We start from the raw sequence: 19276 nt of genomic DNA, 5'->3' as shown, positions 1-19276 counted from the left end.
TGTCGTGTTTGATGTTTGGGATTTCTTGGCAAGCTTGTAATGATTTGCTGTGTTTTTCTTTGGTGAAAAGCGTTTGTTATTTTGAATCTTTTTTGAGAAATGCTAGGATGTAAGCTGTAGAGTATTTCTGGAAACCTTGCTTTGTTACTGCCTCCAAAGGATGCCCCAGGACTTTTGGTTTGAGTCCTGGGGTTTTCCTTTTTGCTGTTTCATCTACTGACCGAGTTGTTTTCTCCCTTTGTCCGAGATGTTTGTAGTAACCCTTATCTTCTTTTCTTACTTTGTAGGATTAGTTGGCCTCATGTCTTATCGCAATAACATTGTAGAGATGTCTTCCAGAGTTCTCGAGGGGATGTCTGATTGGCTGGACTCCCTTGTTTTGTTGTGTGTTTCTGTTGTGGATGCTGAATTTTGCACAGAGCTGAAGAAGCATCATAGGATTTGTGGTAACAATGCTCGCGAGGAGGATTACGAGCTTGTTGCTCCTGATTCTGATGAGAGGGTTTGCTTTCCGACTTCCACTGAGAGGGAGCGTCCCTTCTTTTATGCCTATGAATACTTCTTCAACCAGTTGAATGTTACTTTTCCTTTTACTGCTTTTGAAACCGACCTGTTGTGGTCGTGTAATATTGCTCCATCCCAGCTTCACCCCAATTCCTGGGGTTTTATTAAAATTTTTCAACTTCTCTGCCGTGAACTAGATGTAACACCTTCCCAGACTCTGTTTCTTTACTTGTTTGTTTCCGCAAAGCCTGGCGGTTCTTCAAAAAATAAGGCTTCCTGGGTTTCCTTCAGGTCCGCCCAGGGCCACAAAGTTTTTGCCATGTATGATGAGTCTTTTAAGGATTTCAAGAATTACTTCTTTAAGGTTCGTGCTGTCGAGGGGGCCCGCCCTTTTTTTCTCGACGAAAATGATGAGCCTTCTTTCCCTCTAGAGTGGCAGAGGGATGTGAGAGTGTCTCGTTATACTTGGGAGATGCTTGATGATGTTGAGCGTGCTTTTGTTGTTGTTCTTGAGGATCTATGGGGGAAGCCGCCCCATCTTGATACAAAAAGGTTTTTGAATGACCCATCCTTGGTTCGGACTGTTTTGGGTATTTGTCTGACTTGTTTCTGTACTTATTTCCTTTTTCTTCCTCTTTTGTAATTCTTTGTCGTGACTGTTTTTGTGTTTTGTAGAGATGTCAAAGAATAACGACTCTATGAAGGCCTTCAAAAGGGCAAAGAAGGCAACTGCTGCTCTGAACATCTCGGCCAAGGTGGCCGGTGAGGGATCTTCACAGGTCCCCCTGAAGCCCCCTGTTCCGAGTTCCCTTGGGCCGAGGAAAGTAATTCCTACTCCCCCATTTCATCAAGTCGATTGATGAGCGGATAATTTGTATACTTTTTGGCATTGTTTTTAGTATGTTTTTAGTATGATCTAGTTAGTTTTTAGTATATTTTTATTAGTTTTTAGTTAAAATTCACTTTTCTGGACTTTACTATGAGTTTGTGTGTTTTTCTGTGATTTCAGGTATTTTCTGGCTGAAATTGAGGGACCTGAGCAAAAATCTGATTCAGAGACCAAAAAGGACTGCAGATGCTGTTGGATTCTGACCTCCCTGCACTCGAAGTGGATTTTCTGGAGCTACAGAAGCCCAATTGGCGCGCTCTCAACGGCGTTGGAAGGTAGACATCCTGGGCTTTCCAGCAATATATGATAGTCCATACTTTTCCCAAGATTTGATGGCCCAATCCGGCGTTCAAAGTCACCTCAAGAAATCCCAGCGTTAAACGCTGGAACTGGCACCCAAATGGGAGTTAAACGCCCAAACTGGCACTAAAGCTGGCGTTTAACTCCAAGAAGAGTCTCTGCACGAAAAATGCTTCAATTCTCAGCCCAAGCACACACCGAGTGGGCCCGGAAGTGGATTTTTATGTCATTTACTCATTTCTGTACACCTTAGGCTACTAGTTTTCTATAAGTAGGACCTTTTACTATTGTATAAAGAATCTTTTGATCATACTTTTTATGATTGAACCCTCTTTGGGAGGCCATTACATAAGTATCTCTATCTTTACCTTTGTGTTATTTTCGTTCATCACCATTACCATTTGAGTTTGCCTGACTAAGATTTACAAGATGACCATAGCTTGCTTCAATACTAACAATCTCCGTGGGATCGACCCTTACTCGCGTAAGGTTTATTACTTGGACGACCCAGTGCACTTGCTGGTTAGTTGTGCGAAGTTGTGTAATGCCATGGTATTGAACACCAAGTTTTTGGGGTTCATGACCGGGGATTATGAGACTTGTGAAAAGCATTGTTCACAATTTCGCGCACCAAGTTTTTGGCGCCGTTGCCGGGGATTGTTCAGGTTTTGAGCAAGCTTTTGGTAACATCAGTGCCAAGATCCGGCAACAACACCAAGTTTTTGGCGTTATTGCCAGGGATTGTTCTAGTTTGGACAACTGACGGTTCATCTTGTTGCTTAGATTAGGTATTTATTTTTTTTTCGAAATTCTTGAAGATGAATTCTAGAGTTTCATGATGATTTGTTGAAATCTGGCTGGCTGAGAGGCCATGTCTAATTTCATTGGACCGAGGTTTCAACTCATCATCACAAGAGCTTGTTGATTTTCATCAATCTTGCTTTTGGAGCAGTGATCTGCTAAGGCTTGGCTGGCCTTTGGCCATGTCTACTGTTTTGGACCGAAGCTTTCTTTGAAAGCTTGGCTGGCTGTGAAGCCATGTCTAATTCCTGGACTGGAGTCTTAGACTATCATTGCACTGATTCCTGGAGTTCTCATTGAGAATTTTGATGCCTTTTTCCACTTAATTTTCGAAAAACACAAAAAAATTACAAAATTTTAAAATCCAAAAATATTGTATGTTTCTTATTTGAGTCTAGTGTTTCATTCTAAGTTTGGTACCAATTGCATGCATTCATTCATGTGTCTCAAGGATCTTCAAGTAATTCTTGATGATTTTCGTGCTCTGATCTTTGAATTCAATTGACTTGAGTGTTTTGTGTGTCTCATAAGCATTCTCATTTTGTTAATGTCAGTAGTATACAAACTGCTAAGTTTGGTGTCTTGCATGCATTGTTATTTGATTATTGTTGCATTTTGATTTTTTCTTATTATTAAAAATCCAAAAATATTTTTAATTTGTGTCTTCTCAAGTCAATAATACAGAGAATTGAAGATTCAGAACATACAGCAGAGGAATTGCACAGAAAAAGCTGGACGTTCAAAACGCCCAGTGAAGAAGGACAGACTGGCGTTTAAACGCCAGCCAGGGTACCTGGTTGGGCGTTTAACGCCCAAAAGGGTAGCATTTTGGGCGTTAAACGCCAGAATGTGCACCATTCTGGGCGTTTAACGCCAGGATGGCTAGAAGGGAAGATTTTGTTTTTTTTTTTCAAGTTTTCAAAATCTTTTCAAAATCAAATCTTTTTCAATTCAATTTTTTCAATCAAATCTTTTTCAAAATCAATTTCTTTCCATTTTCAAAGATACTTACTATCAATTAATGATTTGATTCAACATTTCAAGTATGTTACCTTTTCTGTTGAGAAAGGTTTAATGTTTGAATCATATCTTTTCTTGTTAGTCAAGTTTTTAATTTTCAAATCAAATCTTTTTAAAATGTTTTTCAAATCATATTTTCTCAATCACATCTCTTTAAAACTAATCATATCTTCTTAACCACATCTTTTTCAAAATAGTTTTCAATCAAATCTTTTTGATTTCTAATTTCAAAATCTTTTTCAAAAATCACTTGATTTCTTTTCCCTTTCCATTTTCGAAAATTAAGTAATGTTTTTCAAAAATGTTTTCAAAATTCCTACTTAATTTTCGAAAATCACTTCCCTCCTTCTCACATCCTTCTATTTATGGACTAACACTATCCCTTAATGCAAAATTCGAACTCCATCTCCTTTGATAAGTTCGAATTTTCCACTTCTGTCTTCTACTCTTCTTTTCCTCTGACACCTAAAGGAATCTCTATACTGTGACATAGAGGATTCCACATTTTCTTGTTCTCTTCTCTTTCTTATGAGCAGGAGCAAAGACAAGGGCATTCTTGTTGAGGCTGATCCTGAACCTGAAAGGACCTTGAAGAGAAAGCTAAGAGAAGCCAAAGCACAACTCTCTTTAGAGCACCTGAACGAATTCTTCAAGGAAGAAGAAAACATGGCAGCCGAAAACAACAACAATGCCAACAATACAAGGAAGGTGCTGGGTGACTTTACTGCACCTACTCCCGACTTCTATGGGAGAAGCATCTCTATCCCTGCCATTAGAGCAAACAACTTTGAGCTTAAGCCTCAACTAGTTTCTCTAATGCAACAGAATTGCAAGTTCCATGGACTTCCATTGGAAGATCCTCATCAGTTTTTAGCTGAGTTCTTGCAAATCTGTGACACTGTCAAGACTAATGGGGTTGACCCTGAGGTCTACAGACTTATGCTATTCCCTTTTGCTGTAAGAGACAGAGCTAGAACATGGTTGGACTCTCAACCTAAAGAAAGCCTGGACGCTTGGGAAAAGCTAGTCAATGCCTTCTTGGCAAAGTTCTTTCCACCTCAAAAATTGAGTAAGCTTAGAGTGGAAGTCCAAACCTTCAGACAGAAGGAAGGAGAATCCCTCTATGAAGCTTGGGAAAGATACAAACAATTAATCAGAAAGTGCCCCACTGATATGCTTTCTGAATGGAGCATCATAGGTATTTTCTATGATGGTCTCTCTGAACTGTCCAAGATGTCTTTGGATAGCTCTTCTGGAGGCTCTCTTCATCTGAAGAAGACGCCTACAGAGGCTCAAGAACTGATTGAAATGGTTGCAAATAACCAATTCATGTACACTTCTGAAAGAAATCATGTGAACAATGGGACTAGTCAGAAGAAAGGAGTTCTTGAGATTGATACTCTGAATGCCATATTGGCTCAGAACAAAATATTGACTCAACAAGTCAATATGATTTCTCAAAGTCTGTCTGGAATGCAAAATGCACCAAGCAGTACTAAGGAAGCTTCATCTGAGGAAGAAGCTTATGATCCTGAGAACCCTTCAATAGAAGAGGTGAATTACATGGGAGAACCCTATGGAAACACCTATAATCCTTCATGGAGGAATCATCCAAATTTCTCATGGAAGGATCAAGAGAGACCTCAACAAGGTTTCAACAACAACAATGGTGGAAGAAACAGGTTTAGCAATAGCAAGCCTTTTCCATCATCTTCTCAGCAACAGACAGAGAGTTCTAAGCAGAATACCTCTGACTTAGCAACCATGGTCTCTGATCTGATCAAAACAACTCAAAGTTTCATGACTGAAAGTAGGTCCTCCATTAGGAATTTGGAAGGACAAGTGGGTCAGCTGAGCAAGAAAATTACTGAACTCCCTCCTAGTACTCTTCCAAGCAATACAGAAGAAAATCCAAAAGGAGAGTGCAAGGCCATCAACATGGCCGAATTCTGGGAGGAAGAAGAGGCAGTGAACGCCACTGAGGAAGACCTCACTGGACGTCCACTGGCCTCCAATGAGTTCCCCAATGAGGAACCATGGGAATCTGAGGCTCAAAATGAGACCATAGAGATTCCATTAGACTTACTTCTGCCATTCATGAGCTCTGATGAGTATTCCTCCTCTGAAGAGGACGAGTATGTCACTGAGGAGCAAGTTGCTAAATACCTTGGAGCAATCATGAAGCTGAATGACAAGTTATTTGGAAATGAGACATGGGAGGATGAATCCCCTTTGCTCACCAAAGAACTGAATGACTTGTCTAGGCAGAAACTGCCTCAAAAGAGGCAGGATCCTGGGAAGTTTTCTATACCTTGTACCATAGGCACCATGACCTTCAAGAAGGCCTTGTGTGACTTAGGGTCAAGTGTAAACCTCATGCCCCTCTCTGTAATGGAGAAATTAGGGATCTTTGAGGTGCAAGCTGCAAAAATCTCACTAGAGATGGCAGACAACTCAAGAAAACAAGCCTATGGACTTGTAGAGGATGTTCTGGTAAGGGTTGAAGACCATTACATTCCTACTGATTTCATAGTCCTAGAGACTGGGAAGTGCATGGATGAATCCATCATCCTTGGCAGACCCTTCCTAGCCACAGCAAAGGCTGTGATTGATGTTGATAGAGGAGAGTTGATCATTCAAATGAATGAAGAATCCTTGGTGTTTAAGGCCCAAGGATATCCCTCTGTCATCATGGAGAGGAAGCATGAAGAGCTTCTCTCAAAACAGAGCCAAACAGAGCCCCCACAGTCAAACTCTAAGTTTGGTGTTGGGAGGCCACAACCAAACTCTAAGTTTGGTGTTGAACCCCCACATTCAAACTCTAAGTTTGGTGTTGGGAGGTTCCAACACGGTTCTGAGCATTTCTGAGGCTCCATGAGAGTCCTCTGTCAAGCTAATGACAATAAAGAAGCGCTTGTTGGGAGGCAACCCAATGGTTTATAATTAATTATTTTCTTTTGTTATTTTATGTCTTTTGTAGGTTGATGATCATGAGAAGTCACAAAATTAATTGAAAAAGCAAAAACAGAATGAAAAACAGGAAGAAAAACAGCACACCCTGGAGGAAGATGCTGCTGGTGTTTAAACGCTAGTAAGCCTAGCTGTTGGGCGTTTAACGCCCAGTCTGGCACCATTCTGGGCGTTTAACGCCAGAAAGGGGCACCAGACAGGCGTTAAACGCCAGAAATGGGCACCAGCCCGGCGTTTAACGCCAGAAATGGCTCAAAACGTGAATTTTGATGCCATTTGGTGCAGGGATGACTTTTCCTTGACACCACAGGATCTGTGGACCCCACAGGACCCCACCACCACTCTCTCTCTTCTTCCCCCATTCACCAATCACCTTAACACCTCTTCCCCAAAAACCCCTCACCTATCAAATCCCATCTTTCTCTTCACCACTCACATCCATCCTTCATAAAACCCCACCTACGTCACCATTCAAATTCAAACCACTTTCCCACCAAATCCCACCCTCAAATGGCCGAACCTCTCTCTCCCCCTCTCCTATATAAACCCTTCTTCACCCCTTCATTTTCACACAACTTAAACAACACTTCTCCCCCTCTTTGGCTGAATACAACACCATCTCCCTCTTCCTCATTTCTTCTTCTTCTACTCTCTTCTTTCTTCTTTTGCTCGAGGACGAGCAAACATTTTAAGTTTGGTGTGGTAAAAGCATTGCTTTTAGTTTTTCCATAACCATTTATGGCATCCAAGGCCGGAGAAACCTCTAGAAAGAGGAAAGGGAAGGCAAAAGCTTCCACCTCCGAGTCATGGGAGATGGAGAGATTCATCTCAAGGGTGCATCAAGACCATTTCTATGAAGTTGTGGCCTTGAAGAAGGTGATCCCCGAGGTCCCTTTTTCACTCAAAAAGGGTGAATATCCGGAGATCCGACATGAGATCCAAAGAAGAGGTTGGGAAGTTCTTACCAACCCCATTCAACAAGTCGGAATCTTGATGGTTCAAGAGTTCTATGCCAATGCATGGATCACCAAGAACCATGACCAAAGTGTGAACCCGAATCCAAAGAATTATCTTACTATGGTTCGGGGGAAATACTTGGATTTTAGTCCGGAGAGTGTGAGGGTGGCATTCAACTTGCCTATGATGCAAGGAGATGAGCATCCTTACACTAGAAGGGTCAACTTTGATCAAAGGTTGGACCAAGTCCTCACAGTCATATGTGAAGAGGGCGCCCAATGGAAGAGAGATTCAAGAGGAAAGCCGGTTCAATTAAGAAGGCATGACCTCAAGCCCGTGGCTAGAGGATGGTTAGAGTTCATACAACGCTCAATCATTCCCACTAGCAACCGGTCCGAAGTTACCATAGACCAGGCTATCATGATCCATAGCATCATGATTGGAGAAGAAATAGAGGTTCATGAGGTTATAGCCCAAGAACTCTATAAGGTGGCAGACAAGTCCTCTACCTTGGCAAGGTTAGCCTTTCCTCATCTCATTTGTCACCTCTGTTATTCAGTTGGAGTTGACATAGAGGGAGACACCCCCATTGAGGAGGACAAGCCCATCACTAAGAAGAGGATGGAGCACATAAGAGATCCCACTCATCATGAGATCCCTGAGATTCCTCAAGGGATGCACTTTCCTCCACAAAACTATTGGGAGCAACTAAACACCTCCCTAGGAGAATTAAGTTCCAACATGGGACAACTAAGGGTGGAGCATCAAGAACACTCCATCATCCTTCATGAGATTAGAGAAGATCAAAGAATCATGAGGGAGGAGCAACAAAGACAAGGGAGAGACATTGAGGAGCTCAAGCACTCCATAGGATCTTCAAGAGGAAGAAAGAGCCGCCATCACTAAGGTGGACCCGTTCTTTGATTTCCTTGTTCTTTGTTCTTCTATTTTTCGAATTTTATGCTTATGTTTATCCATGTTTGTGTCTTGTGATCATTAGTGTCTTAGTGTCTATGCCTTAAAGTTATGAATGTCCTATGAATCCATCACCTTTCTTGAATAAAAATGTGCTTAAATTGAAAAGAAAAAGAATTGCATGAATTTTGAATTTTATAACAGTTTAATTATTTTGATGTGGTGGCAATATTTTTGTTTTCTGAATGTATGCTTAAACAGTGCATATGTATCTTGAATTTGTGGTTCATGAATGTTGGCTCTTGAAAGAATGATGAAAAAGGAGACATGTTACTGAGGATCTGAAAAATCATAAAAATGATTCTTGAAGCAAGAAAAAGCATTTCTATTCAAAAAAAAAAAACCGAAAAAAAAAGAAAAGAGAAAAAGAAAACGAAAAAAAAATAGAGAATAAAGAGTTGTGATCCAAGGCAAATAAGAGTGTGCTTAAGAACCCTGGACACCTCTAATTGGGGACTTTAGCAAAGCTGAGTCACAATCTGAAAGGGTTCACCCAATTATGTGTCTGTGGCATGTATGTATCCGGTGGTAATACTGGAAGACAGAGTGCTTTGGGCCACAGCCAAGACTCAATAAGTAGCTATGTTCAAGAATTATCATACTTTACTAGGAGAATCATTAACATTATCTGGACTCTGAGTTCCTAAAGAAGCCAACCATTCTGAATTTCAAAGGATAGAGAGAGATGCCAAAACTATTCAGAGGCAAAAAGTTAAAAGCCCCGCTCATCTAATTAATACTGATCTTCATAGATGTTTTTGGAATTCATTGCATATTCTCTTCTTTTTATCTTATTTGATTTTCAGTTGCTTGGGGACAAGCAACAATTTAAGTTTGGTGTTGTGATGAGCGGATAATTTGTATACTTTTTGGCATTGTTTTTAGTATGTTTTTAGTATGATCTAGTTAGTTTTTAGTATATTTTTATTAGTTTTTAGTTAAAATTCACTTTTCTGGACTTTACTATGAGTTTGTGTGTTTTTCTGTGATTTCAGGTATTTTCTGGCTGAAATTGAGGGACCTGAGCAAAAATCTGATTCAGAGACCAAAAAGGACTGCAGATGCTGTTGGATTCTGACCTCCCTGCACTCGAAGTGGATTTTCTGGAGCTACAGAAGCCCAATTGGCGCGCTCTCAACGGCGTTGGAAAGTAGACATCCTGGGCTTTCCAGCAATATATGATAGTCCATACTTTGCCCAAGATTTGATGGCCCAATCCGGCGTTCAAAGTCACCTTAAGAAATCCCAGCGTTAAACGCTGGAACTGGCACCCAAACTGGCACTAAAGCTGGCGTTTAACTCCAAGAAGAGTCTCTGCACGAAAAATGCTTCAATGCTCAGCCCAAGCACACACCGAGTGGGCCCGGAAGTGGATTTTTATGTCATTTACTCATTTCTGTACACCTTAGGCTACTAGTTTTCTATAAGTAGGACCTTTTACTATTGTATAAAGAATCCTTTGATCATACTTTTTATGATTGAACCCTCTTTGGGAGGCTGGCCATTCGGCCATGCCTAGACTTTGTTCTTATGTATTTTCAACGGTGGAGTTTCTACACACCATAGATTAAGGTGTGGAGCTCTGCTGTACCTCGAGTATTAATGCAATTACTATTGTTCTTCTATTCAATTCCTCTTGTTCTTGTTCTAAGATATCACTTGTTCTTCAACTTGATGAATGTGATGATCCGTGACACTCATCATCATTCTCACCCATGAACAAGGTGACTGACAACCACTTTTGTTCTACAAGCAACCAAGGCTCCAGTGAATATCTCTTGGATTCTTTAATCGGAATCTTCGTGGTATAGGCGAGAACTGATGGCGGCATTCAAGAGAATCCGGAAGGTCTAACCTTGTCTGTGGTATTCTGAGTAGGATTCAATGATTGAATGACTGTGACGTGCTTCAAACTCCTGAAGGCGGGGCGTTAGTGACAGACGCAAAAGAATCACTGGATTCTATTCCGGCCTGATTGAGAACCGACAGATGAATTCCGCTATGCTGTGACAGAGCATATGCAATCGCTTTCACTGAGAGGATGGGAGGTAGCCACTGACAACGGTGAAACCCTTGCTTAAGCTTGCCATGGAAAGGAGTAAGAAGGATTGGATGAAGACAGTAGGAAAGCAGAGAGACGGAAGGGAAGGCATCTTCATGCGCTTATCTGAAGTTCCTACCAATGAATTACATAAGTATCTCTATCTTTACCTTTGTGTTATTTTCGTTCATCACCATTACCATTTGAGTTTGCCTGACTAAGATTTACAAGATGACCATAGCTTGCTTCAATACTAACAATCTCTGTGGGATCGACCCTTACTCGCGTAAGGTTTATTACTTGGACGACCCAGTGCACTTGCTGGTTAGTTGTGCGAAGTTGTGTAATGCCATGGTATTGAACACCAAGTTTTTGGGGTTCATGACCGGGGATTATGAGAGTTGTGAAAAGTATTGTTCACAATTTCGCGCACCATCGATCCTCCTCAAACTTCTGATGCTGCTTCTGGTGCCCCACCTTTGAAAAAGCAAAAAACATCTGAACCCTTTAACTTGGATGCTCCCGACTTTGATGCCATTGAATTTGTTGACCAGCAAATTGCCCCCTATGGTGGGCTTTCTATGGACGACGTGTCTCTTTTAAAGCATTTGTATTTTATTACCCAAAATAGTGTGAAGATAGCCCACATGGGTGCGGCTATTTTTTGAACAATTCAGGGGATTCCGGTTCATGCTACCAAATCTTTTATGGAGGAGGCCAAGTCAGAGTTTGATCGAATCAACGGTCTGAAGGAGGAGTTGGAGGTGAAGTTAGCCAAGGTGGAGAAGGAACTGGAGGGTGAGAAGGCTAGCTCTATTGCCCTTGCCGCTTCTCTGAAGCTGGCCGAAGACATGGCTTTGTAACATAAGGATAGCTATGTCTCAGCTTATAGGGAATTGATGCGTCTTCGGGAGGAGTTGGAAACAGCTCGGGTTAATTATAGTGAGCTTCAGGGTCACCTTGTGGGTAGCGTAACTGCTGCCTCCGAGAACCTGATGGAGCAGTTCCTGGTTGTTGCTCCTGATGCCGACTTGACTCTCATCAGCCTGGATAATGTCGTGAGAGATGGTAAGATTGTCCCTGATGCCCAGGATGATAAAGAGACTGATCCTCTCCCAGTGCCTTCTCTTAAGGTATCGACCTCTTCTGTTCCTCCCGTTACATCTGATCCGGATTGCCAGATTCTGAACCGGGATGATGGAACCATAGATGCCGTGCCCCTTCGTCCGCCTTCCCCTCATACTGATGCTGCCGAGAAAGCTCCCGATCTTTAGCTGATCTTTTTCTGGATATTTTGTGTAAATAGCCCGGTTTGTGGGCTGGTGCGCGAAATTGTGAACAATACTTTTTTCACAACTCTCATAATCCCCGGTCATGAACCCCAAAAACTTGGTAGTTCAATACCATGGTATTACACAACTTCGCACAACTAACCAGCAAGTGCACTGGGTCGTCCAAGTAATAAACCTTAGGCGAGTAAGGGTCGATCCCACGGAGATTGTTAGTATTTAAGCAAGCTATGGTCATCTTGTAAATCTTAGTCAGGCAAACTCAAATGTATATGGTGATGAACGAAAATAACACAAAGGTAAAGATAGAGATACTTATGTAATTCAGTGGTAGGAACTTCAGATAAGCGCATGAAGATGCCTTCCCTTCCGTCTCTCTGCTTTCCTACTGTCTTCATCCAATCCTTCTTACTCCTTTCCATGGCAAGCTTAAGCAAGGGTTTCACCATTTTCAGTGGCTACCTCCCATCCTCTCAGTGAAAGCGATTGCATATGCTCTGTCACAGCATAGCGGAATTCATCTGTCGGTTCATAATCAGGCCGGAATAGAATCCAGTGATTCTTTTGCGTCTGTCACTAACGCCCCGCCTTCAGGAGTTTGAAGCACATCACAGTCATTCAATCATTGAATCCTACTCAGAATACCACAGACAAGGTTAGACCTTCCGGATTCTCTTGAATGCTGCCATCAGTTCTCGCCTATACCACGAAGATTCCGGTTAAAGAACCCAAGAGATATTCACTGGAGCCTTGGTTGCTTGTAGAACAAAAGTGGTTGTCAGTCACCTTGTTCATGGGTGAGAATGATGATGAGTGTCACGGATCATCACATTCATCAAGTTGAAGAACAAGTGATATCTTAGAACAAGAACAAGCGGAATTGAATGGAAGAACAATAGTAATTGCATTAATACTCGAGGTACAGCAGAGCTCCACACCTTAATCTATGGTGTGTAGAAACTCCACCGTTGAAAATACATAAGCATAAGGTCTAGGCATGGCCGATTGGCCAGCCTCCCAATGATCTAAGATAGCATAAAATGAAGATGGCTACCCTGATATATCTGAATACAATAGTAAAAGGTCCTACTTATAAGAAACTAGTAGCCTAAGGTGTACAGAATTGAGTAAATGACATAAAAATCCACTTCCGGGCCCACTTGGTGTGTGCTTGGGCTGAGCAATGAAGCAAATTTCGTGCAGAGACTCCTCTTGGAGTTAAACGCCAGCCTTAGTGCCAGTTTGGGCGTTTAACTCCCATTTGGGTGCCAGTTCCAGCGTTTAACGCTGGGATTCCTGAGGGTGACTTTGAACGCCGGTTTGGGCCATCAAATCTTGGGCAAAGTATGGACTATCATATATTTCTGGAAAGCCCAGGATGTCTACTTTCCAAAGCCGTTGAGAGCGTGCCAATTGGGCTTCTGTAGCTCCAGAAAATCCGCTTCGAGTGCAGGGAGGTCAGAATCCAACAGCATCTGCAGTCCTTTTCAGTCTCTAAATCAGATTTTTGCTCAGGTCCCTCAATTTCAGCCAGAAAATACCTGAAATCACAGAAAAACACACAAACTCATAGTAAAGTCCAGAAAAGTGAATTTTAACTAAAAACTAATAAAAATATACTAAAAACTAACTATATCATATCAAAAACATACTAAAAACAATGCCAAAAAGCATACAAATTATCCGCTCATCACAACACCAAACTTAAATTGTTGCTTGTCCTCAAGCAACTGAAAATCAAATAAGATAAAAAGAAGAGAATATGCAATGAATTCCAAAAACATCTATGAAGATCAGTATTAATTAGATGAGCGGGGCTTTTAGCTTTTTGCCTCTGAATAGTTTTGGCATCTCACTCTATCCTTTGAAATTCAGAATGGTTGGCTTCTTTAGGAACTTAGAATCCAGATAGTGTTAATGATTCTCCTAGTAAAGTATGATGATTCTTGAACAAAGCTACTTATTGAGTCTTGGCTGTGGCCCAAAGCACTCTGTCTTCCAGTATTACCACCGGATACATACATGCCACAGACACATAATTGGGTGAACCTTTTCAGATTGTGACTCAGCTTTGCTAAAGTCCCCAATTAGAGGTGTCCAGGGTTCTTAAGCACACTCTTATTTGCCTTGGATCACAACTCTTTATTCTCTATAATTTTTTTCGTTTTCTTTTTCTCTCTTTTTTTTCGATTTTTTTTTTGTAGAAATGCTTTTTCTTGCTTCAAGAATCATTTTTATGATTTTTCAGATCCTCAGTAATGTGTCTCCTTCTTCATCATTCTTTCAAGAGCCAACATTCATGAACCACAAATTCAAGATACATATGCACTGTTTAAGCATACATTCAGAAAACAAAAATATTGCCACCACATCAAAATAATTAAACTGTTATAAAATTCAAAATTCATGCAATTCTTTCTTTTATCAATTAAGCACATTTTTATTTAAGAAAGGTGATGGATTCATAGGACATTCATAACTTTTAGGCATAGACACTAAGACACTAATGATCACAAGACACAAACATGGATAAACATAAGCATAAAATTCGAAAAACAGAAGAATAAAGAACAAGGAAATCAAAGAACGGGTCCACCTTAGTGATGGCGGCTCTTTCTTGCTCTTGAAGATCCTATGGAGTGCTTGAGCTCCTCAATGTCTCTTCCTTGTCTTTGTTGCTCCTCCCTCATGATTCTTTGATCTTCTCTAATCTCATGAAGGATGATGGAGTGTTCTTAATGCTCCACCCTTAGTTGTCCCATGTTGGAACTTAATTCTCCTAGGGAGGTGTTTAGTTGCTCCCAATAGTTTTGTGGAGGAAAGTGCATCCCTTGAGGAATCTCAGGGATCTCATGATGAGTGGGATCTCTTGTGTACTCCATCCTCTTCTTAGTGATGGGCTTGTCCTCATCAATGGGAGTGTCTCCCTCTATGTCAACTCCCACTGAATAACAGAGGTGACAAATGAGATGAGGAAAGGCTAACCTTGCCAAGGTAGAGGACTTGTCCGCCACCTTATAGAGTTCTTGGGCTATAACCTCATGAACCTCTATTTCTTCTCCAATCATGATGCTATGGATCATGATAGCCCGGTCTATGGTAACTTCGGACCGGTTGCTAGTGGGAATGATTGAGCGTTGTATGAACTCTAACCATCCTCTAGCCACGGGCTTGAGGTCATGCCTTCTTAATTGAACCGGCTTTCCTCTTGAATCTCTCTTCCATTGGGCGCCCTCTTCACATATGACTGTGAGGACTTGGTCCAACCTTTGATCAAAGTTGACCCTTCTAGTGTAAGGATGCTCATCTCCTTGCATCATAGGCAAGTTGAACGCCACCCTCACACTTTCCGGACTAAAATCCAAGTATTTCCCCCGAACCATAGTAAGATAATTCTTGGGATTCGGGTTCACACTTTGGTCATGGTTCTTGGTGATCCATGCATTGGCATAGAACTCTTGAACCATCAAGATTCCGACTTGTTGAATGGGGTTGGTAAGAACTTCCCAACCTCTTCTTCGGATCTCATGTCGGATCTCCGGATATTCACCCTTTTTGAGTGAAAAAGGGACCTCGGGGATCACCTTCTTCAAGGCCACAACTTCATAGAAATGGTCTTGATGCACCCTTGAGATGAATCTCTCCATCTCCCATGACTCGGAGGTGGAAGCTTTTGCCTTCCCTTTCCTCTTTCTAGAGGTTTCTCCGGCCTTGGATGCCATAAATGGTTATGGAAAAACTAAAAGCAATGCTTTTACCACACCAAACTTAAAATGTTTGCTCGTCCTCGAGCAAAAGAAGAAAGAAGAGAGTAGAAGAAAAAGAAATGGAGGAGATGGAGAGGGCTTTGTGTTCGGCCAAAAGGGAGAAGAAGTAGTGTTTAAGGTGTGTGAAAATGAAGGAGTGAAGGAGGGTTTATATAGGAGAGGGGGAGAGAGAGGTTCGGCCATTTGAGGGTGGGATTGGGTGGGAAAGTGGTTTGAATTTGAATGGTGAGGTAGGTGGGGTTTTATGAAGGATGGATGTGAGTGGTGAAGAGAAAGATGGGATTTGATAGGTGAGGGGTTTTTGGGGAAGAGGTATTGAGGTGATTGGTGAAGAAGAGAGAGAGTGGTAAGGTAGGTGGGGATCCTGTGGGGTCCACAAATCCTGAGGTGTCAAGGAAAAGTTATCCCTGCACCAAATGGCATTCAAAATCACGTTTTGAGCCATTTCTGGCGTTAAACGCCGGGCTGGTGCCCATTTCTGGCGTTTAACGCCAGCATCTTGCCCCTTTCTGGCGATTAACGCCAGTCTGGTGCCCCTTTCTGGCGTTAAACGCCCAGAATGGTGCCAGACTGGGCGTTAAACGCCCACCAGCTAACCTCACTGGCGTTTAAACGCCAGTGGGTGCGTCCTCCAGGGTGTGCTGTTTTTCTTCCTGTTTTTCATTCTGTTTTTGCTTTTTTCATTGTTTTTGTGACTTCTTATGATCATCAACCTACAAAAAAGATAAAATAACAAAAGAAAATAGTTAATTATAAAACATTGGATTGCCTCCCAACAAGCGCTTCTTTATTGTCATTAGCTTGACAGAGGACTCTCATGGAGCCTCAGAAATGCTCAGAACCGTGTTGGAACCTCCCAACACCAAACTTAGAGTTTGAATGTGGGGGTTCAACACCAAACTTAGAGTTTGGTTGTGGCCTCCCAACACCAAACTTAGAGTTTGACTGTGGGGGCTTTGTTTGGCTCTGTTTTGAGAGAAGCTCTTCATGCTTCCTCTCCATGATGACAGAGGGATATCCTTGGGCCTTAAATACCAAGGATTCTTCATTCACTTGAATGATCAACTCTCCTCTATCAACATCAATCACAGCCTTTGCTGTGGCTAGGAAGGGTATGCCAAGGATGATGGATTCATCCATGCACTTCCCAGTCTCTAGGACTATGAAATCAGTGGGGATGTAATGGTCTTCAACCCTTACCAGAACATCCTCTACAAGTCCATAGGCTTGTTTTCTTGAGTTGTCTGCCATCTCTAGTGAGATTTTTGCAGCTTGCACCTCAAAGATCCCTAATTTCTCCATTACAGAGAGGGGCATGAGGTTTACACTTGACCCTAAGTCACACAAGGCCTTCTTGAAGTTCATGGTGCCTATGGTACAAGGTATAGAAAACTTCCCAGGATCCTGCCTCTTTTGAGGCAGTTTCTGCCTAGACAGGTTATCCAGTTCTTTGGTGAGCAAAGGGGCTTCATCCTCCCAAGTCTCATTTCCAAATAACTTGTCATTCAGCTTCATGATTGCTCCAAGGTATTTGGCAACTTGCTCTTCAGTGACATACGCGTCCTCTTCAGAGGAAGAATACTCATCAGAGCTCATGAATGGCAGAAGTAAGTCCAATGGAATCTCTATGGTCTCATTTTAAGCCTCAGATTCCCATGGTTCCTCATTGGGGAACTCATTGGAGGCCAGTGGACGTCCAGTGAGGTCTTCCCCAGTGGCGTTCACTACCTCTTCTTCCTCCCAGAATTCGGCCAAGTTGATGGCTTTGCACTCTCCTTTTGGATTTTCTTCTGTATTGCTTGGGAGAGTACTTGGAGGGAGTTCAGTAATTTTCTTGCTCAGCTGACCCACTTGTCCTTCCAAATTCCTAATAGAGGACCTAGTTTCAGTCATGAAACTTTGAGTGGTTTTGATTAGATCAGAGACCATGGTTGCTAAGTCAGAGGTATTCTGCTTAGAACTCTCTGTCTGTTGATGAGAAGATGATGGAAAAGGCTTGCTATTGCTAAACCTGTTTCTTCCACCATTATTGTTATTGAAACCTTGTTGAGGTCTCTGTTGATCCTTCCATGAAAGATTTGGATGATTCCTCCATGAAGGATTATAGGTGTTTCCATAGGGTTCTCCCATGTAATTCACCTCTTCCATTGAAGGGTTCTCAGGATCATAAGCTTCTTCCTCAGATGAAGCTTCCTTAGTACTGCTTGGTGTATTTTGCATTCCAGACAGACTTTGAGAAATCATATTGACTTGTTGAGTCAATATTTTGTTCTGAGCCAATATGGCATTCAGAGTATCAATCTCAAGAACTCCTTTCTTCTGATTTGTCCCATTGTTCACAGGATTCCTTTCAGAAGTGTACATGAATTGGTTATTTGCAACCATTTCAATTAGTTCTTGAGCTTCTGCAGGCGTCTTCTTCAGATGAAGAGATCCTCCAGCAGAGCTATCCAAAGACATCTTGGACAGTTCAGAGAGACCATCATAGAAAATACCTATGATGCTCCATTCAGAAAGCATGTCAGAAGGACATTTTCTGATCAGTTGTTTGTATCTTTCCCAAGCTTCATAGAGGGATTCTCCATCCTTCTGTCTGAAGGTTTGGACTTCCACTCTAAGCTTACTCAATTTTTGAGGTGGAAAGAACTTTGCCAAGAAGGCATTGACTAGCTTTTCCCAAGAGTCCAGGCTTTCTTTAGGTTGAGAGTCCAACCATGTTCTAGCTCTGTCTCTTACAGCAAAAGGGAATAGCATAAGTCTGTAGACCTCAGGGTCAACCCCATTAGTCTTGACAGTGTCACAGATTTGCAAGAACTCAGCTAAAAACTGATGAGGATCTTCCAATGAAAGTCCTTGGAACTTGCAGTTCTGTTGCATTAGAGAAACTAATTGAGGCTTAAGCTCAAAGTTGTTTGCTCCAATGGCAGGGATAGAGATGCTTCTCCCATAGAAGTCGGGAGTAGGTGCAGTAAAGTCACCCAGCACCTTCCTTGCATTGTTGGCATTGTTGTTGTTTTCGGCTGCCATGTGTTCTTCTCCCTTGAAGAATTCGGTCAGGTCCTCTAAAGAGAGTTGTGCTTTGGCTTCTCTTAGATTTCTCTTCAAGGTCCTTTCAGGTTCAGGATCAGCCTCAACAAGAATGCCTTTGTCTTTGCTCCTGCTCATAAGAAAGAGAAGAGAACAAGAAAATGTGGAATCCTCTATGTCACAGTATAGAGATTCCTTTAGGTGTCAGAGGAAAAGAAGAGTAGAAGACAGGAGTAGCAAATTCGAACTTATCAGAGAAAGTGGAGTTCGAATTTTGCATTAAGGGATAGTGTTAGTCCATAAATAGAAGGATGTGAGAAGGAGGGAAGTGATTTTAGAAAATTAAGTAGGAAATTTGAAAACATTTTTGAAAAACATTACTTAATTTTCGAAAATGAAAAGGGAAAAGAAGTCAATTGATTTTTGAAAAAGGTTTTGAAATTAGAAATCAAAAAGATTTGATTGAAAACTATTTTGAAAAAGATATGGTTAAGAAGATATGTTTAGTTTTAAAAAGATGTGATTGAGAAGATATGATTTGAAAAACATTTTTAAAAAAGATTTGATTTTGAAAATTTAAAAACTTGACTAGCAAGAAAAGATATGATTCAAACATTAAACCTTTCTCAACAGAAAAGGTAACATACTTGAAATGTTGAATCAAATCATTAATTGATAGTAAGTATCTTTAAAAATGGAAAGAAATTGGTTTTGAAAAAGATTTGATTGAAAAATT

General features: G+C 41.4%; 2 non-coding genes across 2 annotated transcripts; one reads left to right on the top strand and one right to left on the bottom strand.

Moving 5' to 3' along the window:
- Positions 1–4585: 4585 nt before the first annotated feature.
- On the bottom strand, positions 4586–4693 carry LOC112718486 (small nucleolar RNA R71). The gene has a single exon (XR_003160824.1). It is a non-coding gene; the product is annotated as a small nucleolar RNA R71 (small nucleolar RNA).
- Positions 4694–18027: 13334 nt separating this feature from the next.
- Positions 18028–18135, top strand: LOC112718536 (small nucleolar RNA R71). Its single transcript, XR_003160872.1, has one exon. It is a non-coding gene; the product is annotated as a small nucleolar RNA R71 (small nucleolar RNA).
- Positions 18136–19276: the final 1141 nt, after the last annotated feature.

Source organism: Arachis hypogaea, chromosome 10 (genome assembly GCF_003086295.3).
Source record: "Arachis hypogaea cultivar Tifrunner chromosome 10, arahy.Tifrunner.gnm2.J5K5, whole genome shotgun sequence".
NCBI lineage: Eukaryota > Viridiplantae > Streptophyta > Magnoliopsida > Fabales > Fabaceae > Arachis > Arachis hypogaea.
This window is presented reverse-complemented; position numbering and strand designations above follow the sequence as displayed.